Source organism: Archocentrus centrarchus, unplaced genomic scaffold, assembly GCF_007364275.1.
Source record: "Archocentrus centrarchus isolate MPI-CPG fArcCen1 unplaced genomic scaffold, fArcCen1 scaffold_57_ctg1, whole genome shotgun sequence".
Lineage (NCBI taxonomy): Eukaryota > Metazoa > Chordata > Actinopteri > Cichliformes > Cichlidae > Archocentrus > Archocentrus centrarchus.
Genome location: NW_022060278.1, coordinates 767,055 through 782,718, shown reverse-complemented (window position 1 = coordinate 782,718; position 15,664 = coordinate 767,055). Strand labels below are relative to the sequence as shown.

General features: G+C 39.3%; 1 long non-coding RNA gene and 1 pseudogene across 1 annotated transcript in view; both read right to left on the bottom strand.

Moving 5' to 3' along the window:
• LOC115777575 (uncharacterized) overlaps positions 1–10,297 on the bottom strand; it is a 97,925-nt gene extending 87,628 nt beyond the window's left edge. Inside the window, exons 1-2 of the long non-coding RNA XR_004019643.1 lie at positions 10,200–10,297; positions 9,793–9,828 (exon numbers count right to left, since the gene is read on the bottom strand). This is a non-coding gene — a long non-coding RNA (uncharacterized LOC115777575). The remainder of the gene's footprint in view (positions 1–9,792; positions 9,829–10,199) is intronic.
• LOC115777559 (obscurin-like) overlaps positions 1–15,664 on the bottom strand; it is a 698,358-nt pseudogene that overhangs the window by 284,354 nt on the left and 398,340 nt on the right.

The following is a 15,664-nucleotide window of genomic DNA, read 5'->3' as shown; positions in this document are numbered from 1 at the left end:
ATGGTATGAGAGTGGAACCTCTTGTTGCTCTCTCCAAAAAAGAGAATGACCTCACATACATGCAGGAAATAAGATATACCTGGTTTTTCAGAAAATACTATATATGGTGTTTGTACTGCTATGCTAAAATTCTATGTATGCATATGTGTTCTCTTTCTTAAAGTCTTTACTGGAATGTATGTATTGTCTCTTTCCTTAAAGGTTCAGGCAAGGAGATGTGATTTAAACTTCCCCCACAGAAGGAATGTATAGAATGTCCTTGTAGGATCTCTGGCTTTCCATATAAGGGATTGTCCAGATGTTCAGCTATAGGTTAGGAGGCTGAGGATGTGGGGGTTGCTAACACTATATAATGTCTGTTGCCCCTTTGTTCAAGGGAGTTAGGAAGATTGGGCCTCCTGTCCCCCGATGGCTCTACAAAGCATCGGTTATGACATTGTCTTTTTTGTAAATAAACTTTATGTTATACATTAAGACTGTCGGCGAAGGATTTCTTCAACCACATCATGAAACTACAATTTTGACATCGTGAACTACAATAGTAAATGAGATACACTGACACAATAAACAGAAAGTAATCTGAAGCTGAAAAACTTCATGAGAAGAAGCTTGTTTTCCACTGATCTGAAGAAAAGGAGGATGATGACCTAATCCAGAGTTTCAGAGCTGTGACTCAGAATGAGTGGTCACCTATGAGCCAATCAGCAATTAGGAATAACTAGAAGCTGTTGATATTTGCAGCTAAGTGAGCAGCATGGGACGGGATTGGAGAAGATCTGATTGATAACCTGGAGCAAACCCATGCAAGCACTTCCTGTCTTTCACAGTGCAACAACTGAAAAACATGATCAAGCCTCCACACAGTGTTAATTTCGTTGACCAACTATTTTCGTCACAACCCTTTTTTTCATGACGAAAACGAAATAAAAACTACCTAAAAGGATTTTTTTTTAAAATGACGAAATAAATTGACACTTTTGTCAACAAATCAAAATGAGATGGAAATGCTTGGTGAGGATGACATCCAATCACAATTGATTTAATTTTGCGAAAGGGCGGGACAAATTAGGAAAACATCCAATCAAACGCACAGTTGCACAAATTTGATCTAAACCTTGGAAGGCCACGCTAGCCTGTGAATTTTCCAGGCAGAGCAGGCCTACTCATCAATATTTTATTGTTGTGCTCAATAAACAGGGTCAGGTAAATAAAGATGTTTGTGCAATATGTTTATGTGTATTGGTCTTTCAAGCATTGTTCCATAACTTTTAATAAATGTTTAATTTTGTGTAAGTGTGTATAATGACTAATTCAAGGGAACTGAAGAAAAAGCATTTTACACCCTTTATGTTTTATTTGACTAAATCGACGGTAGATTCAGTCGAATATATTCTAATTGGCCGACTAAAACTAGACTAAAACTAAAACTATTCAGATGACAAAATTATGACTAAAACTAAATTACATTTTCATCCAAAGACTATGACTAAAACTAAATCAAAATTTGCTGTCAAAACTAAAACTGTTTCCAGGTACCTGTCAGGAGACCAGCAGCAGCATTTTGAAGCAGCTGTAACTGTGATATTACTGTTATAGTCAGTCCAACATATAATGAACTGCAGCAGTCTGGATGTAATAAAAGCATGAATGACTTTCTGTGATAGAAAGACCTGGTTTAACTTTAGTTAAAAGTCTTAATTGAAGAATTGCCTGATTTGATCTGTGAGCCGAACTTAATATCAATATTTTTTACAGAGGTTTAACAAATGATGTCTGGGCTCAGGATCTGACGGCTCATTAAAAGTATAATTGCCTAAGAATTAAGTTTAAGTTGCTGCACTCAGAAACCTGCAAAATTGGCTTCGCTTGCTTTTTATTAACAGACCAGTTCAAGGAGCTCCAGGATGGAAGAGGTTAAGTTCAGATGACAAAAATCTTCCCTAAACCAAACCTTCATCACAGTAAGGAAAAATCTGTGACTGAGTTCTCTTTGGAAACTGTGATGGTGGAAGTTTTTACTGGGACAGCAAAACAAACAGTTCTTCATTCCACAAGAAATTATTTAAATGATTCCCCAAAGATTCAAGATCTGAACTTTATCATTTGTATTTTTGTTTTTGGTGCCATGTTTTCATTCTTGATAATGAAGCTCTGCACAATTCTAACAAGCAGCTGATTAAATTAGATAATTATTCATTTTTATATGAGGCTGCTGTAGCAGTGAGGTGTGGTTTGAGCACAGCTGCAGGAGGAGAGGTGGAGCAGAGTAGTTCATGGAGCTGTGCACAGTGCAGGTAAAATAAAGAAAGTTTGCTGCTCTGAACTCCCTGATTGGCTCTGCACTGAGGAGAACTCACATACAGCAGAACCTTTGATACAACTGCACCTTTTTACATGATACACTCTGATGACACATCTTGACCTTCTTTGTGGTTTATTGAAAAAAGAAAATATAACAGTTATTTGTGCACTTTACAAATTTGCTTAGCTAGTTTAAAAGATTGAGTGAAATGAGACCAACAATCAAGAGCATTTTGCTGCTTTGGTGAGATGCCGAAAATTGTCTAAAATTCGAATTTTTTACTGAAAAAAAAAGTATAATAACATACTCTGTACAGTGATGTTGACTGCACTGCTGAACTCTCCTGATCCAGACTCACACCAGTACACTGCAGCATCTGACTGTGATGTGTTGATGTTACATGTGGATCCAGTCATTGTCCTACAGTCAGAGTTCAGTCGGCCGTCCTCAGTGAACTTCTTCACTCTCCACTCAGCAGAGTTTCCCTCACAGGTCAGTGAGACAGAGTCAGAGGTGAAGTGTTGAACTCTGTCAGGACTCACTGTGAGAGACGCTGCTGAATGAACATCTGGAAACATGCAGGGAGGAGACAAAGCTCACCGATGTTAAGTATTTCTTATTAACAGATTAAGAAGATACAATATTTGTTTTGGCCAACCTAAAATTTGTACCTTCAATACCAAGAACAACAAAATCTTTGATGTGAGAAAAACATTTATTGGCCACCTGTAGTCAGTGTTTTCTTCACATTTATGTTAAACTGCCTGCTGCCTTTCTTTACCCAAAGATGTTCCTGTTCTTCATATATTTCAGTTTTTTTTTTCTGTACATCCACTTGACCACTAAGAAAAGTGTCTTCAGTCAATTGTACATCTTGTCTGTTGAGTAATTAATATGAAATTAAAGTCAATATTTGGTGTGATCACCTTTATCTTCAACACAGCCTGAACTCTCTTTGGCAGCTTTCTTGTCATTTCTTTAAATGGTCTTCAGGAAATGTTCTCCAGGCTTCTTGAAGGACATTTTATGCTTGAATGAGTTGTAGGTCAGTTTTAAGTGGCTAAACAAGGAAATAAATAAATGAGCCTATCCCAGCTTTCATAGGGTCAGAGGCAGCTTTATTTTTTTAATGGCAGGTAATTTCATAACACAGCAGGATGTCTGCTACCATTTGCTTACATCTACTGTCCAGTAGACCCACAGTTTCCTGTATTGTGTTTACATGACACTTTGTAAATGACTTCTTGCTCTTATTCCACATGTTGCTTCTCTTGAACGTACCCATCACAGCCACAGAAACACTTCCTTTAAATTATCCTTTTCAGGGTAGCGGGGGGCCTGGAGTCTATCTCAGCTGTCATTGGGCAAGAAGCAGGGGCACCTGGACAGGTTGCCAGTCTGTCCCAGGCTCAACAGAGAAACACACAACCATTCACACCTATGGGCAATTTAGAATCACCATTTATCTGATCTATCCTCACTAACTACAGTTGGACTGTGGGAGGAAGCCAGAGTACCTGGAGAGAAGTACGCAGACACAAAGGGAGCAGCAACCTCTGCAGAGAAAGGCCCCGACTGGATGATGGATTTGAACCCAGGACCTTCTAACTGTGAGGCAACAATGCTAACCACTGCACCACTGTGCTGCCCCCAGGAGACTGAATTAACACATTCAAAAGTCTTTACTGCACAGAATGAACATGAACTGTGAGAGATGTGTCTAAGGCGTCTCTGGGAAACTGAACCGTCCACAGGAGAGGAGAGCACTATCAGTCCGAGGGGTCCAGGCAGTAAGTCCAGTTAGTGAGAGTGAACAAAGAGCTTTACTTGGAAGGCTGAAGGAGATTTCCTGAGGGGGAGGCCCCCGAATTGTCTTTCCGTAGGAGCAGAGGGTGTTGGAAGGTGAGCAGGCAGGTGAGTAGGTGAGGTGAGTGTGGATGTTAGTGAAAGAAGTGTAGTGTCTTAAATGCCTATGTGAAACTGCATGTATGTTGTCTCCTAAACATATAGGAACATTCCAGCAAGGGGCCTCTCAGTTTGGGAGCTCATCTTCACTGTTTATCTTTACCAAATAAGGAAAGTTGTAAAACTCAGGATTCTCTGACCCCCCCCCCCCCCCCCAAGAAAGCTGGTTTGAACCAGTCTGTGTGGCAGCATGTCTACCATATGTTAAAGCCTATATAACGCTGTAAGTTTCTTTGTCGGGGTGTGCAGAAAATCATTGATTTCTCTCACCCAGATGTCTCGAGCGTCTGTTTTGATATTGTCTTTTTGTAATAAACCTTATGTTATTCATTGAGACTGTGTCGGCGAAGGATTTCTTCAAACACAACATTATGGCATCAAGATCAAGAAACAACAGAAGCTTGTAGGAGAAACCGACCAGCTTGATAGAAGCAGGTAGGAGACTCTGCTGAGGAGCAGCATAAGCAAGCAATCTGTCAGAGACTGGGTGAGGGGAGCTGGCCATTAAATGCAGGTCATTAATGAGACTGATGAGGAGCAGGTGGTCAGGCTGAGGTGCAGAAATCTGGCTCCATTCAGAAGGCAAAGAAACCTCAGCTGAGCTCCTCCTGGACTCAGGGACAGTTAGAGTCTCCAAAGAAAGACACACCAGTAGAGGACTATGACACAGAAAGCCTGAAGAACTATTGTTCAAGATCACTTTAAAAACAGGAGCACTCAGACCGCAAACCTCTGCCAAGGCAGCTCACTGTGGACAGTATTTACTTTTAAGGAAATAATATTGTATTTTGTATATGAACATTATGTAGGAGAGGGTAATGGATGATGGGCACTGATTCATAAATAAGCAGACATGAATAACTTGAGGTTATAACATAATATTATACTGCAGTATGTTTCTAACTAACTAGCAGCTCATTCTCTCTCTTGGCAACACTTTAAAGATTTAACACATTTTAGGGTCCACTTGAAAGAAAGGCAGATATGAAATGTAAAAGTGAGGTCAGAGGTCAAATGTGACCTGATATATGGATGCAGTGATCAATATGTAGAATTCCCACATACCAGTATAATTTCCTAAATATTGTCAATATAAACAATGGCAGTAAGAAACACACCTTTAAATATGTCTACATTATCATTTTGATGTTCAGATCAATCTGTTGACTAAACATGACCTCCTTGGTTGTGGTGATCACAAGAAAGTTTGGCTCCTTAGAAGCAAAATATTTTTAAAAAATGAGGGGTGGCTAAAGACTTTTGCACAGCACTGAATATGTCTTTGGTGTTTCCTGCTATCATCATGATTGAAAAGGTTATAAAAGAAGGAAACAAAGAAATTCATTTTGGCTTGATCACAGTAAGAAATTAAAAGATGGATTCTTCTTTTCATATAAATGAGTTTTAACGGACTGAATCTCAGTGAAAGAGAGAAACTGGTAAAGAAACATAACATCAGCTTATTGAAAGGATAGAAACAAACTGACCTGCAGAGCAGACAAACTTTGGTTCACTGTGATCAGTGTGATACTCTGGGTCTCCTCTTCCAGCTCTACACACATATCCTGCTGTGTGTGTCTGTCCATCAATGATGTAGGAGTCCTGTGCAGTCCCACTGCCATCAGGTAGCAGCTCATAACTGTAGGATTTCTCTGATAGATCAGGAACAGCTTTATACCAGTAGAAGCTCCATCCTGCAGACGGATGTTCAACCTCACAGTTCAGAGTTACTGAGGCTCCAGGACTCAGCCATGATGGAGACACAGTGAGGACAGGACGGGGTTCATCTGTTCAATAAAGATTTTATCTCAGTGTTTAGTTAATGATGCACCACTCACACTCACATTGACACCTTTGGGTAATTTAGAATCACCAGTTAACCTAACTCCAGTAACTGCATGTCTTTGGACTGTGGACAAACTCCACAGAAGGGCCGAGGTGGATTCAAAGCCAACCTTTCTAGCTGTGAGGCAACAGTGCTAACCACCACACCCCCAATCTGATGGGCAGGTTAATGCATGTTACTGTTGAATTGATTAGTTTTTCATGTCCTGCAGCCTGGTGTTACTTCCAGTGACAGCATATAGATACCAGCTCAGTAATAAGAAAATATTAATATAATAAAAAGTAAAGTAGCAGGTAATTTCAAAGCACAGTAGGATGTTTGGCACCATTTGCTATTAGTTCCACAATTTCCTCCATCCTGCATGTGTTTACATTACACTTCTTATTCTGTGTTCACAACCACAGAAACACTAAAATGTTGTTACTCAGTGAAGATTCCTGTCAGCCTAACAGTCTCCCACCTGCATCCAAAGGCTCTCTATTAGATCTCATTTCTATTTTGTTTTTGACATTTTCTTATCTTTTTCTTCCAGGTTATTGTTCATTTTAGGGTTTTAATAGTTCATGTAATGCATGCTGGTGTCCTTGTGATCCTAGTTTGAATGAGCTCACTTTCTTTTGTCTGTCCTAATAAGATTTTTACCCTTTAGTCAAAGAACAGGTTTGTTAGAACGAGCTGTTTCTACTTTTTCTTTCAGTGTTTCATGTTGAATAAGCCAGTGCATAATTTAATGTCATTTATGAATGATTAGTTTGTTATTATATAAACTGTCTGTCTTTTTGTAACAACCATAACTTTGAAGCAGCCTTGAAATACAAAGAAGTGAAGGTGTAGGCAGTGAGGCATTCAGCACGGAGAGTGATGTTTCTGTTTGAGGACATTCCTGGATCGACCCCTGATCCCAAATAGGATTTTAGAGGAAAAGAAATCAGCTTCAAGTCCAGAAAAACACTACAATTTTTTTTGTTTATCTTCTGTGTACTGTATGAGAGCTGCAGTGAGGAGGTCAGGGTGTGTGGTGGGTGTAGAAAGGTCAGAGGAAACATTAAATGTAGTGTGAAATCAAAGTTACCTAAACATAAAGTACGCACTTGTTGGCAGGACATCAAAAAGAAAACTAAATAAATGAGTTAACAGCACATTTCACAGGCTGAGTTTGAAAGTTATAAAAATGAGATCTTCAGACTTTATATTCCAGGTTATAAACATTATGCTGACAAACTTAATCAGAATCCTTTTATTTAGTTTTATTTGAAGCAGACAGGCTGTCAGTTTGACCTGCGGTTGCTTTTGTTTTGACAAAGACGCATCAGATTGAGTTTGAACTGAAACACCAATCACTGCAGGCAGTGTATTTGCTAATTGAAACTGATACACATTAGATGTTAGCTGATAGATTCAGCTCATTGTTATTGTACACGCAAGGCACACAACGAAATGATCATTTCAGATCACTCACAAGAGCATCTGCGGTCATGCAGCCAGAGACCGGAGCTACCTTTACATTATCAACCAAATATGAACTGCCCAACACACAGTAGCACAAAAAACTGCACAGGTTAGTATTCATGAAACACACCAAGATGAGCAATTTGAGCCTGAACACACTCACAAAACTTTATATAGCACTTTGTGTGTGTGTGTCTTTGCTTAATAGATTCAATTCTGTTAGATTTTAAAACATTTTAATTTTCATAAAGTGCACGTGTGTGTGATAATCTGTTGCAGTGTTTGTTGCTTTGACCCTGAGACAGACTGAGGAGGAAAATCACCTTCAACAATTTTACAAAACATTGATCACACAACAAACATGACTTACTTGTTACTGACAGTGTGAAGGCTTCACTCCACTCTGTTGAAGAATATGAGTCATCTCTGCGTCGACTCTTACACATGTAGTCTCCACTGCTGGACTCAGAAACTCTGAATGTCCAATAATAATTGTGTGTCCACTGTGTGGTTTGCCTGGGTCCTCTCCATCCATACACCCACTCAGTGGGTTCACCTCCTTCCTGCACCTCACATGTCAGAGTGATCGTCTCACCGCTGAATATCTGAGGCCAGTTGTGTTGTTGTTGTTTTACAGCAACTTTATTGGAAACTGTTTACAGATGTTAACAGTTGAGATACAAACAGAAACATGAAATCAACAGAGAAAACTTAACATTGTATGTTTGCGAATCATGAGTGAATGTTTCAAACTAAATTACTGAACTCACAGGTTATCTCAATGCTGACTTCATCACTTATATCAGTGTAGAAAACTGGGTCTCCTCTTCCTCCTCTGCATCTGTAGATTCCTCCTTGAGATACTCTGATAACTCTGTTTGGTTGATCATCTCTTCTGATTTGAACTTCAGTGGTTCTTTGGGTGCGTCTGAACCACTCATATTTCCACTCAGCAGATCTCCCCACAGAGCAGGTCAGTGTCACACTGCCCCCCACTGGTATGATTGTTGTTCCTGCTGTCAGTGTGGCCCTGGGTGTAGCTGCTGTTATGAAAGAGAAGGAAAAAATATGCACACAGGATTTATTATTAAGCAAAAAAACATACAAAGGTTAAAAAGCAGGATTAACTATAAAGCCATAAAACATACAAAAAGTTAACATTTAAAGTATGTTTTAATGTCATGCAACTTCCAAATCTATACATTTTTTATATAATTATTTTTTATGGGGTTTTTTTTGTTGTCTCTGCACTTTAAGATCATTTTAATTTCTATCTCAACATGGTGACAGAGCTACTGTAACTCAGGTTGTAGATCTGTAAATAAACCCAGTTTAACTGTTTGTCCATTCTTTGACCTGAAGAAATCACATTAAATGTAAAGTAATACAGTTCACTGAAGGACACACAATAGTGGGTTAAGGTTATAACTGTGAGGCAGCAGTGCTAACCACTGTGCCACCGTGCTGTCCTCTTTTCTTCTTTACTTATTAATTTAATTGTATCCACAGTTGTTGTTTTACATTAAAACACACACATGTAGTAATGATGATCACAGAGTCTGTGAGTATTTTAGTGCTGTGTACACTGTGAGCAAAGTAACAGGTAAAATACAGACGTCCTGGTTAAAGTTTCACAGCATCAGAAAAAAGTTTCCATGACAACATTAATTAAATGTATTTTATCATTGAGGTGAGTATTTGAACAGAGATCATAAATTTATGCTATTGGTCACTGAGGACTTACCTGATACAGTTACAGAGACAGTGTTACTGCTCTTTGTATAACGTGAACTCTTCCTGTTACCAAAGCACTGATATTCACCACTGTCACCTGTAGATGTTATTGGTAATCTGTAGTATTTGTATGTGTTGTAGGGGGCAAATTCTTGACCATCCTTGTTGAGTTTGTAATACCAGTCAGTGTCTGCTCCTTCATTCATGTCACACATGATGGTAACAAACTCTCCAATGAAAAAACTGCAGCAGTTGGGTTCAATAGTTAACACAGCATCTAGAATCCAACACAACCACAACATTAACAATCTAACACAATTTTATGCACCATAGGAGGCAACATCTGTGTTTATACTGTATGTTAATAAACTGATGAATATATTGAGAAATAAGTAAAAACAAAGAGAAAGTGGAAAGTGATTGATGCAGCAGGCTGAGATGAATCTTTGTTAATAAATAAAAAGAAAGAAATGAAAAAGTGAAAGTGTTCAGTCACCTTGAGCGTGTCCAGTGCAGAGGAGCGTACAGAGCACTACAATAAAGGCAGAAACTTCAGACATCATCAAACTAAAGACACACTCAAAGATGGCAGAAATAAAACACTTGGGCTTTTAGCAGTGGCTGCTGTGATTGGCTGCATTTTAGATTAAGATGTAAAATGCATCAAATGATCACAGATGCAGAAACAAACCTTGCTTAGATAAACTAAAGCCGCTCCACTCTAATCTGAGTCAGTGCACTAAAATCTAATCCAGGCTACAAACAACCATGTTGATAACAAACATGAGAGTCCTCTGTTCAAATGAACTGAAATGCTCCAAATGACTGATACTCTGTTCTTCTCACTGAAACATGTTTATCAGTCAGTATGAATCAAACTATAGAAGTCAGTGATGTACTCACAGAATAGGCCCAGCTCACAGAGCAAAGTGGGTCCCATCCTCACATCCAGCAGCGACACGTCTGAAAACTTCCTGTAAAGAGAAAGAGTGAAGCAGCAGCTACGAGAAGTAGAAGCAGAAAAAGAAGCTGCGTTTAATACAGACAAGATCAGAGTTTGTCTCAGACTTCTTCTTCTGGCTGCAGCCTCTCTGTGCTTCCTTCCTTTTACACCCTCAAACAGCTCCTGTAGCTTTGACCGCAGCAGTTGGTGACGTGTTTACATTTCCTGTCCACTGCAAACATGTAAGCTTCTTTCTTGTGTGTTGTGTTCCTGCCTTTCTCTATGATATGCTAATGAGTTGTTCAAGTCAGGTGACATATTTTGTGGATCATAGTTGTTTCCTCTTTTTTCTTTAGAAACTTGTAAGTTATTTTTAAACTGTTCTGTGGATCAGGATCATGCTGCAGGGTTCAATTTAAGGTGATTTTATTCAGGCTTTGGTGAGAGTCGAGTCATTTGGCTGACTGCAAGTATTCAAGGTTCTTATGATCGGTCCAAATCATGATGATTGTTCTGCTCTCTTCAGCCAGTGCCTCCATTCTTCTAGGGTTAGCTTCACTGCCAGCACTTTTCCATATCGTACTTGCATTCTGCAAAAGAGAAACGACCAAATTAAAAAGGCACATGTACGCGTTTTGTTATTAATTACCCAGGACAAGATGGTGCCCACCTCATAGGCTGATGCATCTATTTCTACAATGTTTTCTAGAAGAACGTGACAACTTGTTCTGCATTTTTTTTCCACGAACAACAACTTGGCACCAGCTGGAGAAGAGGGAGGTCTGATTATCCTGGTGGCTCGGGAATCTGAGATGTAATTTTCCATTGCTTCTGTTTCAGGACTAGTGGGCACTGTGGCTGCTGGAAGTAAATCTATAGCACAGAGGAGAGCAAAGAGCTTCCAAAACAACAAACTGTATTAATTCATGTTGATTTCCAGAAAGGACAAGGTCAGCTGGAGAAGTTTGGTGTGTTGGCATTCAGTGCAGAGACAAGAAGAGTTTCAGAGAGACTTTCTACTAGGATATTAAGCTGTGAATAAGCCTAGAATCAATAAATTGAGGCTGTGGTGCAATTACCTTCTGCTGCAGCTGCCTCTGAACTCCTGCGATCCAGAAGTGGTTGTGGAAAGCAGAGTCTTGAGGCGTGCTGCAATCTTGAGTTTTGCTCCCTCCTCCCACAACCTGTTATCTAGTTTGATGGGAATCAGTGGTGTTAGTGTATTTTGAGGCTAACTCATTGTTCAACTGTTCACTCAAACTCTGACAGAATGACTCTTACTGGGCCTCATCTTCTGACACTGTCCCTGATGTAATGTTGTAGGGGGCAGAAGCATTGTCAGGTTTTAGAGAGTGATCACAAACTGCTTTGAACTACAAAATCATTGGCAGTAATGAAATGCTAAATAATTGTTTAAAAATCATACAATGTGATTTTCTGGATTTGTTTTAGATTCTGTGTCTCACAGTTGAAGTGCACCTACGATAAAATTACAGACCTCTCCATTCTTTGTAGGTGAGGAAACCTGCAAAATCAGCAGCGTATCAAATACTTCTTCTCCCCACAGTATGACTGCATATCTACTGAGTATGAAATTGAATGTCTACTAAAAACACATTAGCTGTGGTGTGTATGAAGCCTTGTTATTGCTGCCACATCTCTGCATGTGTAAAGGGGAACTGGACATTTGCTCTGCTTGCTATAATACATGTTTTTGTAGTGCTTTCTTTTTTTCTCAGCATGCATTCAATTTACTGTGGAAACATGGGTAGATATAAAGAGATGCAGCCCTATATTGAATATAGCACAATGTCTATAACACAGTGTTTTAATAAAATGACTGGCTTGCATGAGGAAACTGCTGATCAGTAGTGTTTCATGTCTGCAGCAGCAGCAAAGAGCTGATCTCTCTCTCTGCTGTCAGCTATCAGAGCTAAACTCTGTTCTCTGGAAGGCAGCACACATTTAGCTTCAGTCACTCTTCCTCATTTTAGTTCTGCAGTTCATGAGATCATGTTTCATTTATTTATTTTTAGTGAAGAGATGGTGCAGATAAGCCTGTAGTTAAGAGGTAACTTAAAGTTATACCATACTAAAATATCAGTGCTGTGTCTTTTTTTGAGAAATGACCCACAGCTCGTGAATGGTTGTCTGCCTCTCTGTGTTTGACCTTTGACAGACCGGTGACCTGTCCAGGGTGTAACCTGCCTCTCGCCCTATGACAGCTGGCCTTCAAGGGGTGGCTGTAGCTCAGGATGTAGAGCAACTCACCTACTAATAGCAAGGTTGCTGGTTTGATCCCTGACTGCTCCAGTCTGCAAGTAGTTAGTGTCTTAACACATGAGCATAATTTAAAGGAACAGGTGCTGTTATTTTGTCGTATACTGCAGCTTTGAATATTCTAGAAAACTAGAAAATATTCTAGAAAATATGTTATTTTCTTTCTAAAAATATTTTTATTTGGTTTAATTAATTCATCAAACTAATAACAAACTTAATTATGGTATTTATTGACTTATTACATAATTATACTACTGTAGCTCCACCTTGGATGGCATTTATGCTACATCACTGCAATATTGGTTGCATCTCCTCCACCACAAAAACCAGCATCAAGTTCATTAATTTGGTGGCACCTTCATCCAAACTAATATTAAAAGCTGCTCTTTGTGGTTTCAGAGCTGCAGCAGCTGCATCATTGTCCTCCTGTGAGAGCATGGCCTCTGCTGCAGAGACACTTCAGATCAGCCAGGCTCAGTTTGCATCTCACTGGGATGTTTTTTTCCTTCTCAAATACAAATTCAAACTGATGGTTCATTGACTTAAAGGCTGCTGTTACTGCTATAATGTTAGCTGAGCCACAGTGACACACAGAATATAAACCAAACACCAAACTGGGCGTCACTTTGGGTGATTGTGAGTGACTTCATTTGCTGAAGTGTCGCCATCTTACTTTGCTCCCAGAGGTATTGTTGTTCTGATCATGAAATCTGATCACGTTCTGATTGATGAAATATTCTGATCTGGAGAAAAACAGAGAAAACAAAACCAACCTGCCAGGATAAACGCTCCTACAAGTGTTTATCCTTATCCCAGAGACAGAGACGTGTGCATACACACATTATTCCATTCTTTCAAATTATTTCTGAAATTCATGCAGAAAGGACGTAGAAAATGATACATTTTGTTACCTAAATGGAATGAAATCTAACTTTGACATCAGAGCAGTCTGAGCTTAATGAACTACTTTATGATCAAGAAACCATAATGAAACTGTACTCAGTGACTCTGAATGAGACCAGCTTCTCTGCACAATGAAAACATGAGGAGTGAGTGAGTGAGTGAGTGAGCTAGTGAGTAATTAGAATTTTACGGCATATGTGAATAACATGCAGACGCTGGGATCGATCACTCTGCATATTAAAGAGTTTATAAGTTTATCCTGAAGCGTCAGTGCATTAAAACCCAAGAGAAACAGATCAAGAGCTGCATGAATGAATGGGTGGCTTTCAGGCAGGCAAAAATAGCCTCAGTAAATAGTGCAGCTGCTGCTGTGGGTGTGAAACAATATGGCTGCCGTCTGTGGGTCATGTGTCACAGTTGATGATGTCACAGGTTGGTTCGTTTTATGTTTTGTGCATTGACACAACCTTTGACCAGCTGCCAGGGAGTCAGAGAGGAACAAACCATCCAAATGCAGATTTTTGTTGTTGCTGTAGTTTGTGTTTGTGTTGTGGAACAGATAAAGGAACAGGGAACATACATGATGATGTAACTGCCTGTTTATTGCTTATTTGTTGCTTATTTACTGCTTATACAAGTTTCAGTACCTATTAACATTCAAGTGGTGGTTGTGATTCTTCAAGATATGGAACCTAAAAAACCTGAAAACATACAGAAACTTTTGAAATGTCTGTTTTTCTACAGACGCTTAAAGGCAGCTGCATTTCAGTGTGTGACGTATTTTCTCAGCTTCACAGGATGTCACTTTCTTTCTTTAGTCCAGCATGTGTCATCATCATCACAGTGACTCTACTTGTATCTGTGTTCACACAGTGTCACGCATACTTTAATGCAGCAGTGATAATTATTACTATTATTCCAGGACAGGCAGATCATATAAAGTGTGTGATGCACACAGAGACCAAAGTGAAATTCTCACTGTGCTCTTTGTGTTCTTGTTAAATCTCTGCTGTTTGCTGATAACAGAAAACAAGACATCTGCTAAATGGAGACTTTTGGCTGAAACCACAGGCTGCATTTCCTCTGTTCTAGGTGGTTCACACAGAAACAGTGAGGTCTGTCAGTGGATCAAAATAAACCTGTGGCAGCACAGACAGTAACCAACAACAGCCTTTCACACACATGTAGGTGTAACAGAGAGAGAGAGGACCTTTACAAAAGGGTGGACAGCAGCTAAAAGAGGGATGGCAGCAAAGAAGTACAGAGACCAAAGTAACTGTTAAGAAAATGTCATTTATTTACAATAGATGAAATTCATAAACTCTAAAACATGTCTGAGGCTGGATCCAAAGAAACAGCTCCATGTCTGTCCTGCTGTGCTGAACCCCGTGTTGGCCTCCTGTATCCATCTCTTTAAAATGGGGTTTCAGGGCAGGTGGACCTCAATGTGTTCACTGGGGAACAAACATGCAGAGTATAAAATTAAGTTTACTAATAAGAGCCACAGCATAAAAACACAGGGAAACCATAGAAGTTATTATTCCTCCTTGATGAAAATGTATTTATTGGACTTTTGTGTTTTAAAGTTTTGCATCTATCAGAAAGTAAACAACATTTCCATCTGTAAAGAAGTTTATTCAAAGACACAAACAGGTCAAAAATGATCTGATCTGCTGCTCAGCAGCTCTGAAGTTATCAAACCTTCAACTGAGGTTGTTGAGTTTGACTGAACGCTGCGTATTCTGACACATGATGGCAGCACTGCCAAAAAAAGAAAAACCAGCAGTGAGAAGACCACACACACACACACACACACACACACACACACACACACACACACACACACACACACACACACATACACACACACACACACACACATACACACACACACACACACACAGTGAAAACTACCAATGATTCAATCATTAATTTAACTTTATTGAACTGAATTATTGCTGAGACAAAATGAGACAAACACACAGAGTAATTACAGTAAACTGTGAAGAGCTGCACACATGAAAACTTCAGACAGCAGTGAGTTCATATCAACAGTAAATATTTCTGTCATTCAACACATCATCTGCAATCATTGCAATATTTGATTATTATTTTAAAAACATTCATTTAGTTCCAGCTTCATCTTTAAGTATCATGATACTAAAGAGTCAGAGTGAACAACTGTGTGCAACACAGACACACAAAATGCCAGCTCACATCCTCTGATGTCAGAGCTGAGACT